Source organism: Nuphar pumila, chromosome 8 (genome assembly GCF_984573655.1).
Source record: "Nuphar pumila chromosome 8, dmNupPumi1.hap1.1, whole genome shotgun sequence".
In the NCBI taxonomy this organism is placed as follows: domain Eukaryota; kingdom Viridiplantae; phylum Streptophyta; class Magnoliopsida; order Nymphaeales; family Nymphaeaceae; genus Nuphar; species Nuphar pumila.
The window spans coordinates 28,241,306-28,252,306 of NC_143256.1; positions in this window are offsets into that span (position 1 = coordinate 28,241,306).

Below are 11,001 nucleotides of genomic sequence, written 5' to 3' on the forward strand. Positions count from 1 at the left end.
CTTACAATGTTTTCAGTAAATCGTTGTGTGATTTACGGCGTAAATCGCTACCTGAATTATGACCAACTTGTCGAGGAAATATCTCTCTAACCGAAGATCGGATTTCAAATCCGTAAAAAACGGTGTCTTTCTGATTGAGTCTTTTTTATTATTGTAAATTTTCAATATTTTTTATATTAATTTATTTTTCCATTTTGATTAAAAACCAGACCCCTATTATTTTGCATTATTTGAGTTGCACATGTTTTTAGTTCATTTTGCTAGAGTCATATCTCCTCAATGGGAGATCATTTTCCAAATCTACAAATAGGGTTTTCTTTCTTTTTGTGTCTAGTTTATATCTAAATTTTTTTATAACTTTTTATACATATTTGATATTTTAAATTTGTTAAAATTCAGAACTGGTTACAGATTAATCTTATTTAACCATGATTAAATAAAACAGTTTTAGTTTTTTATATATTTGAAATATCAAATAAATATATAAAGTTATAAAAATTTTAAAATATAAAATAGACAAATAAAAAAAGAAAACCCTTTTTACAGATTTGGAAAATGATCTTTCGTTGGGGAGATATGACTCTTGCAAAATGAACTAAAAACCTGAGTAACTCAAACGATATAGAGTGTGACAAGGTCTTAGTTTTTGACCAAAAATAGGTATGAAATGACTATAAAAATTGCTGAAAATTGGCAAAAATGAACTAGACTCAATAACAAAGCTGCCTCTTTTTACGGATCAGAAATCTGATCTTTGGTTAGAGAGATACGCCCCCGACTAGTTGGTCTTGTTGCAAATAACGATTTACAGGTGACGACTTACTGAATAACACTACAAATCGTTATAGCGATTTGTAGTGTATTTCATGAGTCATTATAGCGATTTGTGGTGTTGTTCAGTAAATCATTATGTGTAAATTGTTATTGTGACTTAGGCGTAAATCTCTACCTGAATTAGGACCAAATTGTCGGGGGCATATCTCCCTAACCGGATATCGGATTTCAAATCCGTAAAAAGCAATGTCTTGCTTATTGAGTCTAGTTTATTCCTACTAATATTTAGCAATTTTTATGGTAATTTGTTTTCCCAATTTATTTAAAAACTAGACTCATATTTTTCTGCATTATTTAAGTTGTACATGTTTTTAGTTCATTTTGCAAGAGTCATGTCTCTCCAACGGGCGATCATTTTCCAAATCTGCAAAAAGGGTTTTTATTTTTTATTTATCTAATTTATATCTGAAAATTTTTATAACTTTTTATACATATTTGATATTTTAAATTTATTAAAATTCACGACTGGTTACAGATTAATCTTATTCAACCTTGATTAAACAAAATAGTTTTAGTTTTTTACATATTTAAAATATCAAATAAATATATAAAGTTATAAAAATTTATAGATATAAACTAGACAAATAAAGAAAGAAAACTTTTTTTACAGATTTGGAAAACGATCTCCCGTTGAGGAGATGTGACTATTCCAAAATGAACTAAAAACCTGAGTAACTCAAACGATATAGAGTGTGAAAGGATCTTAGTTTTCGACCAAAAATAGGTATAAAATTACCATAAAAATTGCTGAAAATTAACACAAATAAACTAGACTCAATAACAAAGATGTTGCTTTTTATGGATTGGAAATCCGATCTCCGGTTATGGAGATACGCCCCCGACAGGTTGGTATTGATTTAAATAGCGATTTATGCGTTACACCTTACTGAATAAAACTACAAATTGCTATAGTGATTTGTAGTGTATTTCATGAGTCACTATAGCGATTTATGGTGTTGTTCAGTAAATCATTATGTGTAAATCGCTATTGTGACTTACAGTGTTTTCAATAAACCACTGTGCGATTTACGGCGTAAATCGCTACCTGAATTAGGACCAACTTGTCGAGGGCATATCTCCCTAACCGGAGATCATATTAAAAATCCGTAAAAAATGGTGTCTTTCTTATTAAGTATAATTTATTTCTGTGAGTTTTCATCAATTTTTTTGGTCATTTTTTTTCCATTTTAATTAAAAACTAGACCCCTATTATTCTGCATTATTTAAGTTGCACATGTTTTTAGTTCATTTTGTGAGAGTCATATCTCCCCAATGGGAGATCATTTTTCAAATCTGTAAAAAGGGTTTTATTTATTTATATGTCTGATTTATATCTGAAATTTTTTATAACTTTTTATACATATTTGATATTTTAAATTTGTTAAAATTCAAGATTGGTTAGAGATTAATCTTATTTAACCATGATTAAACAAAACAGTTCTGGTTTTTTACATATTTGAAATATCAAATAAATATATAAAGTTATAAATATTTTCAGATATAGATTAGACAAATAAATAAAGAAAACCCTTTTTACAGATTTGGAAAATGATCTTCCGTTGGGGAGATATGACTCTTCCAAAATATACTAAAAACCTGAGTAACTCAAACGATATAGAGTGTGTGAGGGTCTTAGTTTTCGACAAAAAACAGGTATGAAATAACCATAAAAATTGCTAAAACATGACAGAAATAAACTAGACTCAATAACCAAGATGTCGCTTTTTACGGATCGGAAATTCGATCTCCGTTTAGGGAGATACGCCCCTGACAAGTTGGTATTGATTCAAATAGCAATTTACGCGTGACGGCTTTCTGAATAACACTACAAATTGCTATAGCGATTTGTAGTGTATTTCATGAGTCACTATAGTGATTTATGATATTGTTCAGTAAATCATTATGTGTAAATCGCTATTGTGACTTACAGTATTTTGAGTAAATCGTTGTGCGATTTACGGCGTAAATCGCTACCTAAATTAGGACCAACTTGTCGGGGGCATATCTCCCTAACCGGAGATCGGATTAAAAAACCGTAAAAAGCGGTGTCTTTCTTATTAAGTATAGTTTATTCCTGCCAATTTGAAGCAATGTTTATGGTCATTTGTTTTCTTATTTTGATTAAAAACCAGACCCCTATTATTCTGCATTATTTGAGTTGCACATGTTTTTAGTTCATTTTGCGAGAGTCATATCTCCCCAATGGGAGATCATTTTCCAAATCTGTAAAAAAGGTTTTCTTATTTATGTGTCTAGTTTATATCTGAAAATTAAAAACTAGACCCCTATTATTCTAAGTCCTAGATGCACATTGAATCAGGCTTGTGCTATGATTTTGAACTTGAGAAGAATGTATGTTTTTTAAAAATATTTCAGAAAATTTAAAATTTTTTGAGTGAGTTTGGGAATGGATCTGAAAATATCCTTTAGGAAACGGCCTTGAAATTCAGAAATTGATTTTGCATTGAAATTTACTGAAGAACATTATAAATTGCAATAGTGATTTAGTGAAGAATATTGTAAATCGCACAATGATTTTCTGAAAGACATTGTAAATCGCAATAGTGATTTACTGAAGAACATTGTAAATCGCATAATGATTTACTAAAAGGCATTATAAATTGCACAACGATTTGCTGAAAGATGTCACAAATCAAATGACAGCTTTAAAGTTTCATAATTTGAAATGAATTCGAATTGAAAGTTTTGAAATCAAAGATTCGTAAATCGAAGATTTGAAAATCGAATTCAAAGTCAAGTTTTTAGAATTTTGAGATTTGAATTGAATAGAGACTCGAGATTGGGGTAAAGAATTAAATTAAATATTTGAAATTGAAATAAAATTCAAAGTTGGAATGTAAAATTCAAAAATAGAAATTTAGAAATAAAATTGAAAATTGGAATTTGAAAATAGGTATTTAAAATAGGATTTAAAGTTAGAGGGAATTGAAAATGGAATTGAAAAATAAATTTGAATTTATGAAATAAAGTAAAACAATGATTTTAGGAATGAAAATGTTTTCAAAAATTATTTCAAAATTCACTTGGAAATTTGAAAAGTGATTTGAAAATGATGGAAAATGGTGATGCAATTTTATCTTAAATGATGAATGCTTTAAAGAATTTGTTTTAATTTGAATTTAGAAAGAAAATTTTATTCTTTAATAGAATTAAAATAAGATTAAATTTTAATATATTCATGACTATGGTCACAAACATATTCTAATTTAATTTTTATTCAAATTCCAATAAGGAATGAAATTAATTTTGTGCCTTTATAAAATTAAAACAAGATTAAATTTCCATATATTCATGACTATGGTAAAAAATATACTTAGAATTAATCTTCATTTTGAATCCTAATAAAGGAAGAAAATGAATTTTTATAAAATATGATGATTTTTTTAAAATGACTTGAGAGTGTAAGTTCATTTTTATTTAATAAAGAATAATAATTCTAAGTATCATTCATATTTCGACTATGACCGTAAATACAAACTTTACTTATTTTATATATCCTCTATTAAATGGTGCACGTGTCATTCGTGTTTGACCATAGTGTTATTGAAAAATGGAAACAAAATGCAACATATCAATTATGGAGAATGAAAACCTAAACTATATGCTCATTCATTCTAAACTAGGCATAAAGTAAACTTCTCATAAATTGATTAATTACAACCCTTAAATGAATTACAATAATTGAGATAATAAAAAATAGGAAATCCTGTAAAATGAACAAACTTGTTATAAATAAATGTAGGCTTTTTATGGATTTTTCCTTAATTATTAAAAAATTGAAGAATATATCCAAAATTAGCATTTTATGCCTCAGAAATAAAGAAAATTAGATAAAATAAAAGTAAATGATGTATGACTTTCCAAAGCATTTGAAAATGGTGCTTTGGAGTTTTGAACTTTCAAAATTGGGGTTTAAAACATATAAATTCACTTTAAAACTTGAATTCAAAGTAAATTTAACCTTGAAATTAAGATTTTTTATGAAAATATATTGAAAATAATTGAAATCAAAGCAAATAAACTCCAAAGCAAATAAGTATAAATGAGACACATAAAAAAAAAAACCTTTTTACTGATTTAGAAAATGATCTTCCATTGGGAAGATATAACTCTCGCAAAATGAACTAAAAAATCGTGCAACTCAAATAATGCAAAATAATAGGGTTCTGATTTTTAATCAAAATAGGGAATTAAATGACAATAAAGACTGCTAAAAATTAGAATAAATAAACTAGACTCAATAACAAATGCACTACTTTTTACGAATTTGAAATACGATCTTCGGTTAGAGAGATATGCCCCTGGCAAGTTGGTCTTGATTCAGGTAGCGATTTACACCGTAAATCGCACAACGATTTTCTGAAGACACTGTAAGTCACAATAGCGATTTACACATAATGATTTACTGAATAACACCACAAATTGCTATTTTGTAGTGTTATTCAGAAAGCCGTCACGCGTAAATCGCTATTTGAATCAAAACCAACTTGTCGGGGGTGTATCTCCCTAACCAGAGATCGGATTTCCGATCCATAAAAAGCGGTCTTTGTTATTGAGTCTAGTTTATTTCTGCCAATTTTTAGCAATTTTTATGGTCATTTCATACATGTTTTTGGTCAAAAACCAAGACCCTATCACACTCTATATCATTTGAGTTACTCAGATTTTTAGTTCATTTTGCAAGAGTCATATCTCCCCAACTGAAGATTATTTTCTAAATCTGTAAAAAGGGTTTTCTTTTTTAATTTGTCTAGTTTATATTTAGAAATTTTTATAACTTTATATACTCATTTGATATTTCAAATCTATTAAAAATCATATTTGGTTACAGAATTTTAGGTTCTGTAACAGGTTCATTTCTTAAAATTGAATGATAACTTTCAGAAGTCACCATCTTCAAAACAGAAAAAAAAATAAAAAAATCGTGAGAAAGGTTGTTACAAAAACCTTTAGCAAGAAACAATCAAAGGAAACATGAGCACCATGATTAAACAAAACACTTTATTGCGCCGGGGGAAGCCCCCAAACCCCCCTTTTGTAAGGACAAAATCTCTGAATCAGGCTCCACAACTCATCAACTTGAACCATGCTACAGTCAGTGTGCAGGTCAGTCGATGCTTGATGGAGCAGTGTAGGATTGTCTGCTAGATGTGCACAGAAGTAGAAAGGGAAGAGAGAGAGAGAGGGTTGATGTTCATGGCCTTCTCCAGGGGGGATTCCTTTCTAGGATAATCCTACAGTGCATCAAGTTGAATGATGCTACCCACGCTGGGAAGAGCCCCCAAACCCCCCTCCTGTAAGGGCAAAAACTATGTTACCCACGCTGGGAGGAGCCCCCAAACCCCCCTCCTGTAAGGGCAAAAACTTTGAATCAGGCTCCATAACTCATCAAGTTGAATGATGCTACCCATGCTGGGAGGAGCCCTCAAACCTCCTCCTGTAAGGGCAAAAACTCTGAATCAAGCTCTACAACTCATCAAGTTGAATGATGCTACCCACGCTGGGAAGAGCCCCCAAACTCCCCTCCTGTAAGGGCAAAAACTATGCTACCCATGCTGGAAGGAGCCCCCAAACCCCCTCCTGTAAGGGAAAAAAATCTAAATCAGGCTCCACATCTCATCAAGTTGAATGATGCTACCCACGCTGGGAAGAGCCCCCAAACCCCCCTCCTGTAAGGGCAAAAACTATGCTACCCACGCTGGGAGGAGCCCCCAAACCCCCCTTCTGTAAGGGCAAAAACTTTGAATCAGACTCCACAACTCATCAAGTTGAAAGATGCTACAGTCAATGTACAGGTCAGTCGGTGTTTGATGGAGCAATGTAGGATCGTCTACTGGATGTGCACAGAAGCAGAAAGAGAAGAGAGTGTAAGTGAAAGGGTTGATGTTCATGGCCTTCTCCAGGGGGGATTCTTTTCTCGGATAATCCTACAGTGAGGGACTGGATCTTAAATAACCATCTTCGGGGTACTTAAGTCTTTACAACCACTCCTTTCTAGAATCGTCATTTTTTTTGCACCAGTGGAGGAAAGGGTACTTAAGTCTTTGCAATCGCATCAAACTCCAACACTAAGTGATGCTGACAAACATGGGGATACGAGACACACATGCTTATATACGTGGTGCTTTTTGGGACCCTCGATCATGAGATGTCCTGTTTGGGAGGGGTAACATATAACCTGCTTCGGTAAGCCACTGAATAACATTTTCTTCTTCTTTTTTTGTGCCTTAAGTAATCATTGTTAATTTATAATACCGCCCAAGTTATATAATTTAAAGGCTGCTCGCGTAAGTATCACATGACAAAGGTTATCAGTAAGAATTCATTGGCTCTGCTTTGAACATGAATTCTGAAGTCACCAAAAGTTTTCTCTAAAGTTCCATTAGCAAGCAAATGATGTCACGTCCTAACTAAATCCAATCCATAAGCCAATAACTTAAAAAGAATTTACATATTCTACCTGTGGATATTGTATTGTATCTTGCATCCTTTGTATATTACAGGTCTTCCTTTCCAACTAAGGGCATGTTTGGCCATTTCTCGGTAACAATAATCAAGTTCATGAATTCCCCTTCCTGATCTGGAGATTTTCAATTCAGTACCTATACATAAGCAGAGGTTACACGTATGGATTGCAGGCCGAGTGTGCACCCTTTATGCAAACCCCAAGACATTGACCTAATTAACCGATCGGTTAGTGGCTGTCACTCTCAGATGTACTTGAAGCAAAGATGAGGCAGCGATTGCTTATAAGCTAATCTTAAAAGTACAGCTTCGTATGGGTTATTTTTTTTAAGGTTCGTTGTATGGCAGTTGAGAGTTGAGAATACAGAGGCCGTTGGCTTGTGTGTTGCGAGTCATATCACCCCTCGAGGGTTATTATTCTTTACAAACAAATAAAAAATGACTTTGAACAGTCTGGCAATTTAATTTTTTGAAAAATAATCCTTAAGAATAATGCTATTTCACAAAATAGCTTTAAAATATCTCAATATTTCTCAATACCCACCCGCTCCATTTTTGTTGAATTTGAAAATGTTTTTTTATGATTTTACCCTTTTAGCTAAAACATGAAACAATGGAACTCACCATTTCAGCCAAATTGAGATTTGCCTATACTATTTTAGTGAAACTCATCGCTATTGAAACTAAGATTCACCTATATATATATATATATATATATATATATATATATATATATATAGTTTTAGCAAATCTCAACATTTCAGTGAAACTCGACCACCAGCAAAATAAGTTTTGCCTATAAGTTTTAGTTAAACTCAACTTTGGCCAGCAAAACTTAATTGCAAAAGAACAGTGGATAAAATTTATCTAAATTCTAAATATCTAATAAATTAAGAGAATATACAAAAAATAAAAGAGATCATCACATCAGGTCATTAGAGTTTAAACTGTCAAGCGATATCATTGTATTAGGTAATTAGAGTCCATACCCCCAAGAGAGAGAGAGAGAGAAAACTACAATTGAAGGTCAAAAGCGTGAAGCCCAACCTAAACGGTTATCTTTAAATTAATATCCCATGCAATTAACACTCAATGTTGGCAAATAGTAGGACACTAAGCCATGTCTGCTCACTTCTCAAATTTGCATGGTATAGGAAAACCTCAGCATTAATGATAAGAAAGAAGAACTAAATAGGTAGTTTTACCGTCTTTACTTCTTGTTGGTTTCTTTATAAAAATTCTTTTAAAATTTATATTCATTAAATGTCTCAACTAGAATGGTTTAGGCCGAGTTTGACTATTTAGGATGAGTTGGCCGATTCAGGCTGAGTTGACGATGAGTTTAGGCAAAAAAAAAATCATTCTCAATTTATGATTTTTTCATGCTTTGATCATTTTTTTGCGAAAAAAAATGTTGGGCATTCATCACTCACGCGATGGACACTCAACAACACTCCACACGGAGTTGCGTTCCTATGGATTGTGCAGCTACCTATCACTCTCTCTATATATCTATATAAGGTGATTTGCAGGTACTTAACCAATAGGTGCTTGAACACCTACTTGATGTTGATGAGCGTTCATTCCATGCACGATGGATGCGCAAACTTTTTTTTGTAAAAACACAAAAAGGGGATTAGCGGCACTTTTACAACACCACTAAAGGTCCAAATTCTGCTGGAACCTTTAGTGACACATAAAAATGCTGCTAAAAACCATTTTCAAAATGTCACACGTATCCCAGTGGGCCGTTTAGCTGCATTTTTATTCACGGCTGAAACCTTATTTCATGCAAAATTTCATTTTTTTAGTGTTTTTACTGTTTTTCGTGCTGACCTTTCATCAAGAACGTGGTCAGCGTGATTAAGGATGAGTTAAGCACCTATTCATCAAGTACCTATGCATTTTCACACACACACACATATATATATATATATATATATATATATATATATATATATATATATATATAGGTGTTTTTTTAGCGTGATAAGACGATCCTTAGGTCAAAATAAATAAATGAACTGTAGCTGCTTATATCAAATGAATGTGTTAAGTGGATATCAACATTTTGTATCTTTGCCAACTTGCCTGTTTCAATAAATGAGACGCTTCTACTTGTTCAATAGGAATGTGTTGCATTTGTCATTACAGTAAAGTTTAGAGAAAAAATAGTGTGCTTTCCATGTGAGCAACTTCATTTAGTACGTATTAAGGCTAACGTTTGACCGTACGTTTAAATTGTTGAAGCCCATGAACTTGGCACATGATGTGCTAAGGTCCCGTCAGTTTCCTCTTGTCTTTTTTCATTCCTCAAGTGAATAGCCCGTTAAGTCTCCTTATAAAATCATTCTTTTCTGTTTCCCATGTATTAACCTACACCCTAATGATTCCTTTTATCATGTTAATCATTAATTCTAGTTTACTTAATGACGTAGCCACGTTAGTGTGAACCTCACATCATGGGAGCAACTATATATAATCAGCGAGGGGTATGCATGCTGACAACATGCAGGACACTATCTTAATTACCCTAAACTGTCAGCTACATCACCCACGTTATGGTCCTACACCCAACGCACATTATCCTCATCCTAATACGGTTCAGCAGCTCCTTTTAGCTGTCTGAATTAGTCTCTGCCGCAAGTTAGCAACCATTTAAAGGATTTTATTAATGTAGCTTTGACTTTACAAGGGAAATAAGGAATTTGGGATCCAGTTAATTCCCTGTTTGGGAACACCTTATTAAATCCTCTCTAGATTTGGGAATATCTCCAGTGGAGTGGGGCTCTGATGCAAATCGAACCCTTTGATTCGCGAATAAAAAAATATGTTACGCTATTCCTATGCATGAAAACCGAGAAAATTGAAAAATATGAGAAAATAACTAGAAAGCCAGAAAATCACAGAAAATTTAACTGAAAATACTAATTTCAATCTCAAATTAACTCTGAATTCTACACAGAGCTCTCATCCTTTTTACAGATGAGGTCTCCCAAATCCCAATCCAAGTAATTTATCTAATTTGATAAATTCTTAAACAAATAAAAATTATCTTAATTAAGATATAAATTGAACACAATGATCCAATATATAAATACAAAAAATGATTCAAATGCTAAAAATATTAAAAAATATCAAAATGAATCCAAATAGATCCTTATGGACTCGGGTTATTCTATTCCGCTCCTGCATGGCTCCCATGATCTGATGGTCCCAAACCACCAAAACGTAGCTTAAGAACATCCAAACAAAGAACTTGATGAATTGCAACCCAACGGTGACTTGAAGCAAGACAGGGGAGCTAGGGGAAATATATAGGTAATTTCAATGGACCCTTGATATGAGGTCCCAAGTCAAATAGTAGCTCAAGATGATATATGCTCATTTTGCGTACAGCTAGAGAATTGGGATCTATCTCCAAACTGAGGGAGGAACAGAAATTACCAATTTTTATTCCCTTTCACTACAAGAAAAATGTTAATTAGCAACAGAAATTTGCGTCAGAAATAATCCGTCGTAAATTTGCGACAGATTAGCTAGAGAAAACTAGTTGTCCCTAAAATTGGAATTAGTTGTGAAATTAGCGACTGGAAAATTTTGTCTCAAAATCCGTCGCTAATTAGCGACAAAAATATTTTGTCTCAAACTCTATTGCAACTTCGCAACAGATGAGCGACA